The 16,635-nt window shown below is 42.3% G+C and overlaps 1 protein-coding gene across 11 annotated transcripts in view; it reads left to right on the forward strand.

Moving 5' to 3' along the window:
- The first annotated feature begins 711 nt into the window (after nucleotides 1-711).
- PHF21A (PHD finger protein 21A) overlaps nucleotides 712-16,635 on the forward strand; it is a 132,091-nt gene continuing 116,167 nt past the window's right edge. For 2 of the 11 annotated variants that reach the window (XM_077180159.1, XM_077180155.1), the window contains exons 1-2: nucleotides 713-1,169; nucleotides 1,803-1,888. The gene's annotated coding sequence lies outside the window, so the exon portion shown is untranslated. Of the gene's footprint in view, nucleotides 1,170-1,276; nucleotides 1,461-1,802; nucleotides 1,889-16,635 lie in introns of those variants that run through there. The other 9 variants (XM_077180150.1, XM_077180160.1, XM_054635652.2 and 6 more) reach the window with 7 other exon arrangements.

Here is a 16,635-nt window from a genome sequence, read left to right on the forward strand (position 1 = left end):
GTGCGGAGCCCCTCGCGGCAGGGCCCCGCGCGCCGGCTCCTCCCGCCCGCGCGCGCCCCCCCCCCCCCCCCCCTCCGCTTCCTGCGCGCGGCCCTGCGCGCGCCCCCGTCGAGCTCCGCGCAGCCGGGCCGGCCAGGCGGGCGCGGGGAGGGAGGGGTGTGTGTGTGTGTGTGTGTGTGAGTGTGTATGTGGGGGGGCGGGGGGGGGGGGTCTCGGCTGGCGCGCGGCCACCCCCGCACTGCTCTCCCTGGCCCCCGCGTCCTCACGGCCGCCCGGTACCGGCGGTACGGGGTGGTGCGGCCGCCCAGTGCCCCCCGCGGCCGCGGCCGGCGGCGCCGCTGCTCCGGCAGAGTTTGGTGCCCTACTTCACTCTACTTTAGTTTCACTCACTTTACATCCGGGCTTTTTCCCTAGGCAATGGGGGCCGCAGCACAGCCCGTTCCTTAGGCAAAGGGAAATAAATTCGCCGCACCGACACGTCAAGTAGTCCCCCCTCAGGAGAAGCCGCCGAGCCCGCCCTCCTGGCTGCCCCCCTTGCCCTGGTCCAGGCCCGGTCGGCGGCGTCCCGCCGTTACAACGGGGAGGGGAGAGCGTGGCCGTGGGCCCGCCGGTCCCCGCTTTCCCGGCGGATCTCCAGCGGCGGGCCGGGCCGGGCCGGGGCGGACGGGGGCGCGCGCGGCGGCGTGTCGGGAGCGCGCCGCAGGCAGGCAGGCAGGGAGGCCGGCGGCGGAGGGATCCCGGCGAGCGGTGTGCTGCGGCCGGGCCGGGTGAATGGGATTGAAGAAGAGTTCAGCTTCTCGGCTTGTTTTTGTGTTACAGTTTCTCTCCTCCTGCGCCTCTTCGGCTTCGTGCCGCCCTCCCCGCCCGCTCCCTCCTCCCCGCCGCAGGAGGAGCCCCCCCCGGAGAGGGGGAAGGAAAAGGACCCCACAGAGGCGAGAGCGAGCGAAGAGGAGGAGGAGAAGGGAGCAACCTACCATCTTCCACTCCCCGCTTAGCTTAAAGAAAGTGAGAGGAGAGAGAGAGAGGCGCCCAGAAGAGGGGGACAGGGAGGCCCAGAGGAGCGGCGGCGCCGGCACCCTCCCCCTATGAAGAAGAGTCCTCCCCCTCACAGAGAGGTCCTGCCAGGGGGACCCCGGCCGGCCCGCAGCAGCACCGCCGCCGCCAGCAGGGTGTAGTATCCCACCTTTCGGATTCGCCTCCTCCTCCTCTTCCTCCCTGCCCCCCCCCCGCTCCCCGGGCGCCGTCCCCCCCTCTCCCCCCCGCGCCCCCCGGGATGGCGCCGGCGCGCCCCGCACTCTCCGGCCAACTTGGCGATGAGGAGCAGCAACTTCGCCGCGGCCCCCGGCCCCTCCCTCGGGGGGGTGGCGGGGAATAGCGGAGCGTCCCGGGGCGGCCCCCCGGCCTCCCCGGCAGAAGTTTGCGAGCGGGAGCGGGAGAGGTGGAGGAGGGTGACACTTGGGGTAAAAGGAGGAGGTGACACATTGGGGTTGGGGGGAGGAGCAGGGGAAGGAGATGACACATTGCACTGGGGATGGGGTGGGGGAGGGAGGCTTATCCCCTCCCCTCCGGTTTCCTTCAGGATGATTATTTCCAGGCCCTTTTCTCTCGGTCGGGTCCTTCGCCGCGATGCTGTCGGGGAAGTTTTATTATTATCTGGGAAATGATGCCGCTCTCGGTGATGGATAATTCGTAGTAAATCCGCTGCTGCGGTTTTTTCTTTTTTTTTTTTTTTTTTTTTTTTTTTTTTTTTTTTTTTTTTTCGCTTCCCTCCTTCCTTTCATTCGTCTTTGTGGCCCGAGCAGCGCCGGGAAAATTCCGTTTCTTCAGCAACTTGTTATTCCGGAGCCGGGCCTGCTCCCCCCGCCCTGGGGCTGCCCTTCCCGCACAGGTACGGGGCCGGGGGTGCCCACGCCTGCCCCAGCACTGGGCACGGACACTTCTTTATTTTGGTTTGTTTCCCTCCCTCCTGCGCCCGTGTAGGTGGAGTGGGGCTCTATGTGGGACTCTGCCATTTGGTGTAGTCCTCTTTTGCATGTTCCTTTCCTTTCTTCACTTGCCTTCCTGCAGGATTTTTTCTTTTTTTTTCTTTTTCTGCCTTTGTTTTTTTCTTTTTGTGGTGATGTGTGTTTTGTTTTTTCCTGTTCTTTATTATTCCGTGCTTCACTGCCGGTAGAGCTTTCTTCTCAACCACCTCTGCAGTTTGGTGGGTGCTGATGGTTTAGTATGCTGAGGTTTTTAGGGTAAATTCGTATTTTATTAATGCATGGAGCTCTTCATTCAACTTCTTCTCAAGTGTCAAAAAATAAGGCTATGAACAGATGTGTTTCGATATGGAGAAATTTCTAAGTTCCTAATTCTTGGGGGTGGAGGAAAGAGTGCCATTGGAGAGTGGCTTTTGTTTTCGATTGGTGAACAAATGTCATCACATTTCAGTCACGTGCTGTAATATTCTTTGTTCAGCTATCAAACTATGATATCTGCTACACCTGTTCCCACTTTTTAATTGTAAGTAACTGTGATTGCCTGCAAATCTTATAATTGCAGATAGGAGCACTTTCTCCCTTTCTCTCCCTCTTCTATCCTCTTGGATATTTGTTTGGGCCCAAGCACTGAGCTTGACAATGAACTTTTGTTCACTGTGGAGCCTGCGTGTAAAAAGGTCCCACTGGGGGTAATAACTGCGTGTCACGAGAAAGTTGTGTCCTGTGATGTACGGTGGGTCTGAGCATGGAAAAATCAGGTGGGGGGATGTGTGCTCTGTAATGGCAGGGCTTGAGGAGAAGGCAGGCTTCTTTGGGCCAGGCAAATTTTCTTGTGCTGTTGCTTTTATCAGGCTAAAGGATAGATACTCCTATATACCCATATGTGTAGATAGAGGCATCTTTTTTTGATTAGCTGTAGGTTTTCAGATGTCAGAAATAAAATGGATTTTGGCTGTCTGTTTACTCTTTTTTTTTTCTCTTCCTCCCTCCACACCCCCCCCCCCACCCGCCCCTTTTTCTCATTGTGCTCACTTCTAACAATGAAGACACCTGCTTAGTTTCAGTTTTGTAACTTGGCTTCTTCTGGCTTTCCTGTGATTTCCCAGAGTTAGCTGGTGCGACTAGACCTGCTACATTAGCAGGAGAATTTCTAACTTTGATGAAGGGAGGCTTATTTTGAGGCTTCATTTGTGAAAAAAATGACATGTGTTTCAATGCCTTGTTTAAAAAAAAGCACTTAAAATTCTAAAATTCATTACTTCTACCAGGTTAACATTAACTACAGAACTTTAATATTAAACTTGTTAGTGATTGTGTATAATACAACTTTATCGTTTTTATTAAATAGTAACATTACTACTGAGAACAGGATCTTTAATAAAAAAATAGCATAACTACCCATATTAGTTCAAGAAGTTAATTATCATATCTTAGGAGAAGGAGGACAGTCTTTGGAAATTTTGTTTATATCTGTGCATGCTTCATGATAGCTATATGAAACTTTCTTTGGGAGCATTTTTAAATGTTGATTATTAGAAAGAAATTCTGCAGCTCAGTAAATGAAACTTTAAAACTGTATTTAAAAAAATAGATGATGAGGTTCTCAAATGTTTTTAAAACTTTCAACTTCACTATGGTAGAGAGATTATTTTATGATAGTTATATCAGATAGGGGTTTGAGCTGATACAGAGGGACTATGGAGCAGCCTCTCTATCCATTCATTTCATGTTGTATAGTAGTGTGCATAGAGTATCTCTTCAAGGTCTTGAGTCCCATTGTCCAGCAGAAGGTAGGTGCTTGCTCACTGGGAGTACTTGCCACCAGATGGATGTCAGCTATGTCATATCCCAGCATTTCAGCCTTAGTGACCTGAGCAACAAGAAATTTGGAGTGGATCCCATTATGGGTTTTGGTGATTTTTCATTTAACTAGCAAAGCTAACTAGCTATGTTGTGTGATTCAAAATGTTATGTGGAGAAGTCTTTGTTATTAATAATTTTTTTTGCCATTAGTGTTTTTAAGATTTTTACCTGAAAGTTTTTAATCTTTGCTCTCCTCTGTGTACGTCCTGAACTAGTTTTGTTGATGGAATCAGGCATTTGAAAGGGATTTTCTTCCTTTAGGAAAAATAAAAAAAACTTTCCTTCAAAGAACTTCAAAAAAATCAAAAGTAGGAAATTAAAACTTAAGCTGCTTAGAAAAAAAGTGCTGTTGTGTTTCCCAGGTTCAATAGTGACATCTCAGCTTTAAGTTTAGGTTTTGTAAAGCTATCTCAGTGTAGGCTATTCAGCTTCAGTTGTGTTTCAAATATTGCTCCTAACTGTTTCTTATTCCAACTTTACTTTTTTTTTTTAGAGATGAGGTTTTGTGTATGCCTGTTAAACTTCACTGTAGAAATTATGATTTTAAAAAAATGAAAAATATCTTGGTGTGGATCCTTGCAAAGGACACAATTTTCATGGACTTTTGGTTTGGTTTTTTTTTTTAGAAAATGTGTTTTATTGACTCCTTAAAAAGTTGTATAATTCTGTATGCAGTTGGAAAGCTTTGATAGTGAGCTTGGCTATCACTTGTGTTGTTTGTGCAGTTTGTTTATAATGAACGCATTGTAGCTGTTCAGTTCCTTTATCCTTTTTCTCAGAACCATGAAGAATTTTATTTTGTCAAATGAATTGATACTACTGGAAATTGTTTGCAATGGAGATTTCTCTTTTATTTTAGTCTAGTTTGAAGGAACCTGGATGGACTATCTTATTTCATGTGTTACTGGCATTTTGCATGGGTACCAGAAACTCAAGGTGAATGTCATGTGAGAAACGTGTTGGTGACCCTAACCTTTTTGCTGTTGTTTCAGGTTTGATGGTTTTGCTTGTTTCAAATATTAAATATAAGAAAGAACTTCATAGGGTGATAGAGCTTTGCTTTTTGGAGGGCCATCTTCACGGGGATGTGAGCTGTAAAGCATCTCCTTCAGGAGAGGCTTCTTGTGTAGAAGGGGCAGTGCTAAAAACCTATTATTAAGCTTCTAATAATATTTCTTCACTGTCCCCTTCACCCTTTATGCTCACAACTGTGCAGTCACATGTGTAGCTGTATACTAGAAGTGTAAGACTCTACAAAAGGCCTGGCTCCTGTACGTTCGTGAATTGCCCTTGTTCAATTACTCTGTGCCAGAAAGCAGCTCACATCCTGTTTCTGATGTATTTTAACAGAACAAAGGTTTTTTAGGAACAAACCATATAGTGGAAAGGTGGGGCAGAGCACAGAAGGGTTTGGAGGTGTCTGCTGAATGCAAAGGGCTGGTACTTACTTCTGTACCCTGTAATTAGAGGGTATAGAAGGATAGTTTTTATAGGTATTTTACAGTAATAGTTCCTGTTCAGTATAGCACAAAGCCAGTGTCTGGCTTGTGCTGGTGGTGGAGATATGCATTATGCAGGCAAAAAATAATTTTATTTACATTTGGTGTGGGGGGAGGGCAGCTTTGTATTTTCTCATTTTCTTTTCATTTTTTTCCTTATGGCACATAGAGTCTCATTTAAAAAAAAATTAAATGCAGCAACTTTGTTTCTTTCATAAGTTTTTATTTATGGCTCCTGCACTTTACAAAGTCCTCTCTGGACTGAAATTGTTAAAGTATGATTTAAAGTTTGATTCTGCTTTTGTTATGTAAAAACTTCACAAAAGTGAAGCATAGATCATAGAAAGGCTGTAAAATGTACAGAAATCTAAAGAGTTTTTAAAAAGTACTTATTGCTGAGGAAAGATGCATTTGCATCGTAATCACCCGTCCCTAAAATATTTTTTTTAGTGTAGAAAGTTCTAACAGGTCCCTTCCTTTGGTCTTCCCTGCCTACTGTCCTAACAAACCCCCAACTTTGCCACAGAATCTTTTGTTTTAATACTTTGATCATTCCAGGTTTTTGAGGAAAAAATGTGCTGCATGATACAAGCTTATCTGCAGCATTATTTTCTGGTATACTGTTGACACCAGCTTAATATCTCTGGTGGAATAAGTTCCCCATGCCTTAAAAGCTCTTTTCCTAGATGGTTTGACCTATTATTGTTCCCTCTTGCCCGAGATTTCTTGTTTGCTGTCATTACAAATGCTCACTCTTTTGATTAGAGACTGTATGCTCAAAGCATGCTTTGAAAAACCGCGCACCACAAAACAAACACGCTGCCTCCACCCCCCAGACCCCAGCCCAAGCCTAATGTTTGTTGTTACTGGTGGGAATGCATCTATAAGTGGTACAGGAGTAGTGAGGCTCTGCTTCCTCTGAGCTCTGTTCTAGGCCACATTCATACAGCTTCTGTGCATTTTTAATGTCCGATTTCTTAAAATGTGAGTTTTCTGATTCTGCCCTTCTACCTGACAAGTAGAACAAGAGAGAAAGTTCACTAGGTACAGAAGCTGTGTCACCTGCCTCTGAAGTGAGAGACTCTACCTTTGCACACGTAATTAAAAGTACACTTTGAAAATGTAGCTGGTGTGTTTCTTGAATTGCAGTGTGGATGTATGTGTAGTTAAACCAAATGAGGGCAGATTTGAGCCTGTGAGTCTAAGATGGCTTGTGAGAGAACTCTAGCAGAGCAGCCAGGCTTAGGGGTGGTTCAGCTTCCTTGTTTCTGCGTATGAAATACAAGCTGTCAGTATGAAAGGGAGAAGGAACATTGATTCCTTCCCCTCTTCCACTTCAACCCTGCAGATCCAAGTTAACTGTATGGATCCCAAAGGCAGCATAGTTGCAAACAGTTAATTGAAGAGATCAAGTGGTATCCTATTGAAGCTTTAAATTGTTTTAACAAAACTTCTGAGTAATCACAATAATTATTTTCTGATAAGCTGGCTGATAGTAACTATGGCAACAGCTGTCTGGCCTACGGACAGCATTGCTGTATTGACAAAACCTTTAGATGCTCCTGAGGCCTCTTGCCTCCATAGGGAAGTGCATCAGGATGACTTTCAGGTGACTGAAGCATCACCATTTCTTTCTCTTGTAGTGGGATGCTGTCTTTCTCTTGGCCCAACCTTTTCCTTTTGCATGGTCCTTTTTCTTTTGCATGTTTCTGCAGGTGCTGCCTGCTAGCCTGGAAATGCTGCAAAGACTGTCTTGTACTACAAGCACTAGGGAAGCATATAAGTTCTTAGATGGAATTTTATATATGTATTATTGTTTTTTAATTGTTTTAATAATAATAATAATCCAGAATTCAGGAAAGTGGGAGGGGGAAAAAGGAGTTTTTCATTTTGTTCCCTGGTTGTTTCCTTCCTCGATTAAAACCTTCTTAGAACAGACTGGTAGGGGGAGCTGCCATTCCCTTTACTGAAGTACAGCGTATTCCTCTCTGAGGCCTACGCTGAGACACAGTTATTTAATTTTCAGCTAAGAGCCACTTCTTTTCAGAAAAGAGATGCAAGCCCCTGCTTCAGCACATTGTAGAAATTGAGGAGGAGAGCAATTTGTTTCCAGATAACTGAATTCTGGACTGGGAGAATATGCCCCTCACCAAACATACTTTTCCTATTGCTATTCAAAAGAATACTCTTTAATGTTATTAAATGTAGCAATCTTGGGAGGAAAGCCCCATAAATTCTTGTTGCACTTCAGTAAAAGATGCTAAAAAGCTACAGCAAACTGTGCATGTTTAAAAGTAGCCAAACTGCTATTCTGTGAGCACTCTTGGTTAGCTGATGTTTATTTCTGCAGAGATCTTTGGCCTCTTAACTTCAGCACATGAGAACTGGCTATTGATCCCGCTTACCTGACGTTTACCAGCAGTGGTCTCCCCGTTTGGGGTGTGTGTGTTGTTTGCAGGCCTGTGGAAGTGTGCAATATGGCCTACATCTGGTCTCATCTTGAGTAAGAATGTGCTCGTGGAAACTACAGGCCCCAGTGTGCAGTGCTCTGTTTTTATTGCAATGGCCTGCCAGGATTGTGCTATCCTAAGGCATCCTGGGATCTGTAGTTTTCTTGAGCAGAAGTTGGGGATTTGGAGTGAAGCGTATAAGATGCTATCATATTCTAGAAACGCAGTTCTCAATACCTTATCCAGTTCTTGTTGGTCAGATTAAGCCTGTGCAGCAGTCAGGTATTTTTGTTTACAAGTCAAAAATGCTTTATAGTTGCATAATATGTTTAGAGAAAAGCAGTCTGTGAAGGAAGTCTTCCAACTGCTTATGTGTTTTTGTACAAAGAATACATTAATTGTACTAACACCTTGTTTCATCTGTTATTGCAAGTATCTTATTTGATATTCTGGGGATTTTTAATCTTTCAAAGCAATGCTATGGATGGAAACATTTGGCAGAAGGGGATTTCTGTTACTGGCAGTATGGCAGTCATGTTGTCCTTTCCATTTGCTGGGAGGACAGTGGGTCACAGTGGACTTCTTTACACACAGTGAAAGAGAGTTTTAACAGCATTTTTAACTGATGAGAACTCACTTCTCTGCTGTGTTTCTTGAGAGTGAGTGATGACATAGGTGTCTTATGCATCAGAGCAGGGGATCCAATTTATGTTCATGCTGTGGGGGCTGGTGACTCCATTGCTGGTTCCCAAGGGGACACAGAGTCACAAACACAGGTACTAGCAGGTGCCACCAGAAGCAGAACACATCTGGCAGTTTTTGTCAGGTGTGTTTAGTCCTGACTGCTGCGCTTGAACTCACGTCAGACTCGCATCAAAGAATGTGAGGTATTTCTGAAGTAGGTGTAGAGGAATAGTAACTTGTCAGAATACTTCATTTATATCTGTAGAAATTGTGTATTTTCACTCAACACTCAGTCATATTTGCCAAAGTTCAAATGGACATTAAGTTGATTTTGGTTGTTCATCCAGCAACAAGTTTAGTATTCGCTGTAATCTCATGTGCCATGATTTGGATAATGCAGTTCATTTTCAAGTGAGCAAACACTTGACTTTAACTGATCCCTGTAAATTTCTTTGTTCTTCGGTTTGTATGAGATATTAATATAAAAAGGCTTGTATTTAAGTGTCAGACAATATGAAATACACTTTGTTTTTATGTTTTTGGAGAAATTAATTAGAGCTCCAGTCTTGCAAGAAGTCATGTTATTTAACACTATGTCCTGCAGAAATTAGAGAGAATAGCTGAATGCCTGAAATCAGAATCTATATAAGTAGCAACAGGATTAAGACCTCCAGGCTTCTAATGTTGTAAAGTAGCTTCTTTGTAATCACCATAATTAGCTAATATCTAGGTCTGTGTGACAAAATTATTTTTCTTTTAGTAAGTGTCCAGAAATACTGCTCATTATAAATTCAGAATTCACTTGTGCTTTATAGGTTGTGCAAAAAAACACCCAAAGCCTAAAAAAAGTTCGCATTCCTTCACCTGTACAGATTATGTGTATGACAGATATTTAGGTGGTAACGGCTTCCTTGAGTCAGGACTGTATTTTGTCAGTACTGATACATTGTACACACTATATGTTGCTGACACTGTTTAGAACTGATACAAAAAGGTGAAGAGATTAGTCAAAAACCTTACAGATGCTGTAATTGTAAGGACTTGGTAAACAGTAATATAGCTTTCTTTAAGTGTTCCCAGCCCCTTGACAGCCCATGTGGAGCAAATTGCTGACAGGACAGGCACTTAGCTGAAATAGTTACTATTAGTATCTTGACATGATTAGAAGGCTGACATTGTTGCTATGCGAGGGTGAAATTCCCGTTCATTGGCTGCTTGGGCCTATACAACAGGCAAGAGAGGAAACCAAGATAAATCTATATGTAGTGGAAAGATGATGTATCTTGTCCTTCAGGGACGTTTTACCTTCTGTAGAGAGCCTGCAACAGTGCCCTTTGTAACGCTGCTGTATCAGGGTATCCTAGATAAGGAAAGTGAGAAGTAGGGATGTACAAAAGGGTTTGATGCACAGTTGTAAAGAAGAACTTCTGTAAGTACTTCTTATCTCATAAGAGCAAATCTGTCCTCATCTGTGAAGAAATTGTGGCCTTGCTCAAGCCAATGGGAAACTTCACAGTTGAATTGAGAGTACCAGGATTTTTTCCCCCCAAAATAGAGTTTTAGGTTTAGGATTTTGCAGGCCTGAAGCTCTGGACAAAATTTGAAGAATCTGGCATCTGTTTAAGAGGCTGCTGGTGATCCCTGGGGGTACTTTGGCACCAGAGGCTGCTGGTGATCCTTCTGGGTACTTTGTCTCCTAGTGTCTTTGCTATGCCTTTAAAAGGGGTTAATATTGAGCTCTTGTAATGCTTTGTAAGAACTTGGAATCTATTTATTCAGGGCTTTTGCTTAATTTGTTAGCGCGACAAAATTTTGCATGAAAGCCAGAAATTAGTCCTTGATGTGTCCGAGGAATACTTACTGTCTCTATCCCTCTTGCTAGTGTGACATTGAGATATTTGGTCTGAAATTTGAATAACCTGATTTGTGATGGACTTTAAAAAAAATAAGCCCAAACAATTAAAAGCACAATAAAAATCCAACCCCCCAACCTCACTAACAAGCCTTTTTCATAACTCTATAAAAGGGCTACAGTGGCCTATATTACTAATAATGAAGTTTTTTGGTAATTTGCATCTAGCTGGAGCTCCGGATACCATTTCACTGCTGCTTAGCTTGCAGTAATTGTCTCTGATAAGCATCTTCATCATGTAAATCTATTGTGTGTAGCATGAATTTGCTGTATTAAGGATGCTTGTATCAGTGACCCCCAAAAGGAAAGGATGTGGCTACCTGAGCTTCCCTTTTTACCCTTTCAGAGAATACATTCTGGTGAGAAATAAATTGGGAAGCACTAGCCAGGTTTGTGCTTTTTCTGAATGCCAGGTACCTGCCCTTGAGTCTACTGCAGTTCTCCCAAAGAGGAAACCCACCACGCCATACTTTGTATTTTGTGATCTTAGAGGATTGTGCTGAAGTCAATGGATTTGTCACTATGAAATTTGTTTCAGAATCAGCCTTAGTTTCCATTTTCTACCTGCAATTTGATGTATTTCACCTACTCTACTTTCTTTTGAATGTCAGCCTCTAAAATAAACACAGGGTTAGTACCCTACTGTGGTAACAGTATCTTCCTCACCATTTGGGACCTTCTTTCTGGCTTCCTTTTGCTAACTTAATCTACACTTCTGTGCTTGTGGTTGTTTTTGTTTAAAAATGCTATTTTTTCCTTATATTTAATTAATTTTTAATATATTAGGTGATTTCATCATCATGTATATAGATCATCTCACTGTAAGTCACTTGAAAGCTTAAACTAAGGAAGGGCAGAAGTATCTGTTAAATCTCTGTTTGTGTGTAGAAAGTACTATACATTAGACATGCCAGTACTTTTCTCTCACGTAAGCCAGAAGCTCCTGTCATTTTTTCAGAAACTCTTGCATAAATTGGGAAATGGAGTTAAATACTATCTGCATATTTTTAAACATAGCTTTTCGATATTCCCACATATGCAGGATGCATTTTAACCCTTTACCTATGACACCTCTTTGGTATTCCAATTGGCAGTAAGGCTTATATGGGTTTCTTGGGGATCAGAAATTACATTAGAAGGGGACTTAAAATAATACAGTAAATGTTCTTGTACATTTCTAGTCCTCATGGATTCCACCACCACCCCCTTCTCCCCCCCACAGGATAATAACCAGAGTTTAAATTGATAGGAACTGTGATTTTTCTCAAAGACATTATAAAAAGAAAAAAAACGAAAAACCCACAACAACCCTATTCTTGAAATGGTAAGGAGAGGAATATGTAAGGACAAAGTAATGAGAGGAGTGCATGAGAATTTGTGTGCATGTGCCTGTGTGTAGAGAGATGTGTTTAAACACCTTTTGTGGTACAACAATGGGATCATTAAAAATCTGGTCATTTTTAAACAAAACTATTTGTTTAAAGAGTGATTTTGCAAATCAGTCTCCATAATGATGGGCACTACACTGATATCACAGCAGTGTGAGTGTTGCTCTTGGTACAACTGCCTATTGGCACATACAAATGCATACTGGTGTACACAGCACTAGTTTAGTGCTCCTCACTGTTTTGTCTTGTCTTACTCTCTGCTGTTGTGGTAAATCTTCCTGCCACGGGGTGGTTTGCTCCGTCTTCTAGGACAATGTTGGTGTAGGGCTGTTGTATACATGTAGTCAGTGGATCCCAGGAGAGCAGGAGAAGATTGTGATGGTGTTGGTGTGAGGGGATGTGAAGGAGTGGCCCTCAGCAGCATGTTGCTGCCTTCTCCTCTGGGTGAAGCACCCTGGCCCCTTGGGAATAAAAATAATTGGCTGCCACAACAGCCTTCTTAAAACTGCCCTTTGTTCAGAAAGTGCAATCATACCATGTTCTGTGATACCTTTCACTCTGTCAGCATTGTGAAGGTTGAAAATGATATGCCTTTCAATTTTTTATAATAGCCACTAAAATTAGGTACGCCTACAATTTATTCTTCCAACTTTAAGTAAACAATCAGTTAAAAATCTGTGGCAATCAGTGTGAGTAAAACTGTTTTGGTCACTTAGTTTTCTTGTAGCTGAAGTCTACTTCCATTGTACAGCAGTCTTGCACTTTTCTGCCATTAAATGCTAATTGTATGCTTATGTGATTCCATGTTAAATTGGCCCAGTGATTCAGGGTTATGTTTGTAACCTAGTGTGTAAATCCTTTACTTGTGTTGAGTAATCATGGTTTTATGAAGAAAGCAACTATAAAGTGTACAGTTACTTGAATTCTTCCTTTCAGATTTGTGACTACCATCAGTACTCCCACATTGAGTGCGACTACCCCGGCTACAAATACCTTTCTCCAGATGCTACAGTTCCCATTTGTGTATGTTTTGAGGAGGATAAAGAAGGAAAAAAAGTCTTTTAGGGGGTAAGGAGGGAGAATATAATAAAAGGGGAAGGAAAGACAGTATTTGAGATTGATACCTGTGTACTGGGAGCAGTGAGAATGCCAGCTGACTGGTATGTAGGGGAAGGAAGACAGAGCACATCAGTGTAATAATTTTGGAGTGCTTCCTGTTGACTTGTTAATGCAACATGGAATTTGGCCCAGGCAATCTGCTGATGTGAATCAGCATAGTTTATTCATTGAAGTATAGGTGTGCTTGTTATTATTCAAGAATCTGCTCTACTTAAAAGATAACAGGTCAGTCTGGTAAGTAGCATCATTCCCATGTTTGGATTAGAAACTGTGGTAGAGAGAGAAATTGATTTATTCTGCATTACAGTAATTTTATTGAAGACCTTAAACTAGGAAGGGAGGCCTTCCCTTGTGTGTTTAATCCAGAAAACTGTCTGCTTCATTCATATCCTTAATGTTGCTATATTGTAAACCAAAGTGAGCCTAGAACTGATACACTGATTAAGTATGGGTGGTGTACAAATAGGTAGTGTTGTCCCAATGGAAGTGAGATTCTTGTATAACTGGTTGTACAAAATAAATTTAGTACTTTTTTATTTTTTGAAATATTTGATATATTTTTGTAGGTTATCTTGGGTTGAAGGAAAAGTAAAGGCTTGAATTGGGAACGGGAGACCTTCCGATACGTGGGGAGATAATGATAAATGTGAATTTGAAATCCAGTAAAATCTGAGTTGCATGGGTAAGCACTGATGCAAAGAAACAGTCCTAAGTTCTGCAGAACATGAAAAAAGAGAAGAAAGGTGATGGTGGTTGTTGCTGTTGATTTTTTTTTTCTACCTTTCTAGCTCTGTTGCAATGTATGAATACAAGAAATTGCATGTTATCATGTAGGTATGATTGTTTCTAAAGCATCTCCTGAATGTACTTTGTCTATGTCCTGCATATGAATAAGTACCAGTAGCTTTACTGCATAGCATCACTGTTTCTGTGCCATACTTTAAGTCTGGTACAAAGGATTTTACAGGTCTGGTTGGGTGGAATGGGTCAGTGCACAGCAAAAGTAACACTGAGTAATGAGTGTCGGCAGTGCTGAAGTCTTAACTGCTTGTTAAAACTATTCTGTGTACAGCTTATGTGTGCAGAATTCTTCAATCCTCCCAAGTGAATACTTTCAGGGACAGATATCTTGTTCTGTTAATTTCTAAAAATGCCTTTTCCAAGTGAAAAATCAGCAGAGTTGGCAATACTCAAGTTTCTGCATCTGTCACAGCTGGCTGGGTCCAGTGTTACTTCCACTATCTCTTAGTGCTGCATAATAAGGGACCTATGTTCCAATGCAAACATGAAAAGTACGGCTCCTTTTTTGTTATACACCTCACTGTTTACCGTAAACGGCTCACTTAAAACTGTGAGTCTCATGCTTAGAACCCCATGTCTGTGACTACCCATGCTGTTAAGCTCTTGGGCTCTGGTGGGATGTTGAATCATGATCTTTTAAATGCATCTCTCTTGTTCTGGAGTATCTACAGCCATAGCCCTTAGTGTCACTGCTGGTGGTCTCTGCTGGTGTCTTAGGGTATTTGTGGAACACAGAATCTTTGGCATATGCCCCTCTCATGTTTCATTAAGAGTTGTTCATGTTTTGAGACTGCTTCTGCATAAGCCTGGAGCTGTCTTTCATCAGTAAGCTGGGTTAGTACCGTGTCTTTACTGTACTATTTGTGTGTTGTGACATCTCTACTCTGTAGCTGTGGAGACAGATTCAAGGCCAAATACAAGGCAGCTTAGGTAACCACTATGTCTCATACTCTGCAGCGTGATTTCTGTGAATTCTTGTTTTGGTCATGTCTTGATTTATAGACAGGTTTAATGAAATTTCGGAGAGTATCTTGTGTTAACAATTCAGTGATTGGCGTGCTTCTGTTCATGTGCAATTAGTCCAGCATACATCACCACTGCTTAATGAAATGTTTGTAAAATAAATCTCAGGGCAGTGTATATTGCCTTGGCATTAAAGAAACTGAGATCCAAAGAGACATTGTTCGCTGGCACTGCATTCCTCTGAGAGAAGACTTTCAATTCTTGTTCTTTGTGTTGCGAAAGAAAGCAGTTTTGCTTTGTGTGGAAGTGTCATGGAAATGTGAAGTATGCAACTTCATGAGAACTGTATTGCACTGGGAAGATCAGCCTTCGTCATCGCTAGGACCAATGGCTTGGAATTGCAGGCAAGTATGCATAAATTGCAACAAAAACAAAAGGAACATATCGGTACAGTTTTCCAGTTGTTCCTCCATCTGTGTGCATCCTAGTGTGTGAGAAGGGAGGAAGAGGAATCAAAATGCCTATATTTTGGAATATATGGGAATCAACAGAGTTTTCCTGTGTAGTAGTTGAAGAAGTATCAGTAGATATGAGGGAAGAGCAGAAACTCACCTAGAACTTGAGATGAGAGCAAGAGGATAAGCATTTGTTTTTTATTGTGAGCAAAAAATGTGAATAAGATTTGAGAAGAACTGTTGGGAGTACACTAGAAGTTACTCTTAATGAAACATGGAGCACTTGAGAAAACTTTCCAAGTTATGTATCAGGAAGACAAATTATGCATGTCTGGTAGATTTGCTGGTGGAATGGAGAAGAGAGAAACACTGCCCCGTGGATGATTAACAGAAGTACTGAAGCATGAATAAACTCAGTACACACACACGATTATATCTTCCTGTGTTTCTCTCAGAGATACCAACAAATTCAACCTGAAACACTGAGCCTACGTCAGCATGGAGTGAGAAAACATATAGTAAATCCAAAGTTCCCATCTACAAACAAAAGTGCCAATTTCTTTGAATTGTTAGTTTTTTAGTGCTATTTGTTGCTGGTGTAGTTTCGCACAAACTTCTCTAGGATAAGGGCACTGTGTTGCTGTTTTCTTTCAGCAAGACCAATTCCAATGCTATTACTGGTCTAGATGATACCTCCCCCTGCAAAACAAAATGAAAGAACCCTAAACCAATCTGTATGACTCTGTAAGGAGAGGGTTATTTAAATAACAAAGTTATAATAGCTCCTATGTGAAATGAAGGGAAAAAATAGCATTGCCTGAAATTCTTATTTTCTTGTCCTTTTATGTGACTTAAGGGATTTCTCATGTAAACTGGATCTTTCTCATATAAACTCGATTGTGGTCAGCTTTCTCAACAGTGTAGATGAGCAATAATCTCACTGAGGCAATATCTGTGAGTTCATGAAACTGCTCATAAAGCTGTTTCTGGTTTTTTGCATGTTTTTATTCTTGATAGTTGCTTGTTCTTGGTAAAGATGATAAGCTTGTTGGGTATGTTCATCTTCATCTTACTGCCTACAGCAATACTGGAAGGTTTTATATACTGGACACTTGCGTTGTTTTCCAGACCTGTTGTAATTTTGGGCTTTAGAAAATGAAACTTCTGTTTCCCACAGATTGAGACCTGCTTGTTTATCCTGCATGGCTTTCAGTTTGGCTATCTTCAAAAGCTCATCTGTCAGAAGAGAAGGAAGCTGACAGTGATGAGAAAGCAGACAATCACCAAATTGTTTAGGCAGTGCTTTCTAGCAGGATTAGCAATACTTGTAGCAGAATTCTGTTCAGTGTTTGTCCTGGGCCTCAGCTTGAGCTTATGCATTTTCTGTGACAGGAGTACTTTTTCACCTAGACTTCCTTATTAAAGCAGAGAGCATCCTGCACTCTTCCAGGGTTATGCAGGACCTGAAACAAGTTCAGTTTTCTTGGAGAGAAGTCAGACAGTCATCTACATGTTCCTT

This window comes from Agelaius phoeniceus, chromosome 6, assembly GCF_051311805.1.
Source record: "Agelaius phoeniceus isolate bAgePho1 chromosome 6, bAgePho1.hap1, whole genome shotgun sequence".
NCBI lineage: Eukaryota > Metazoa > Chordata > Aves > Passeriformes > Icteridae > Agelaius > Agelaius phoeniceus.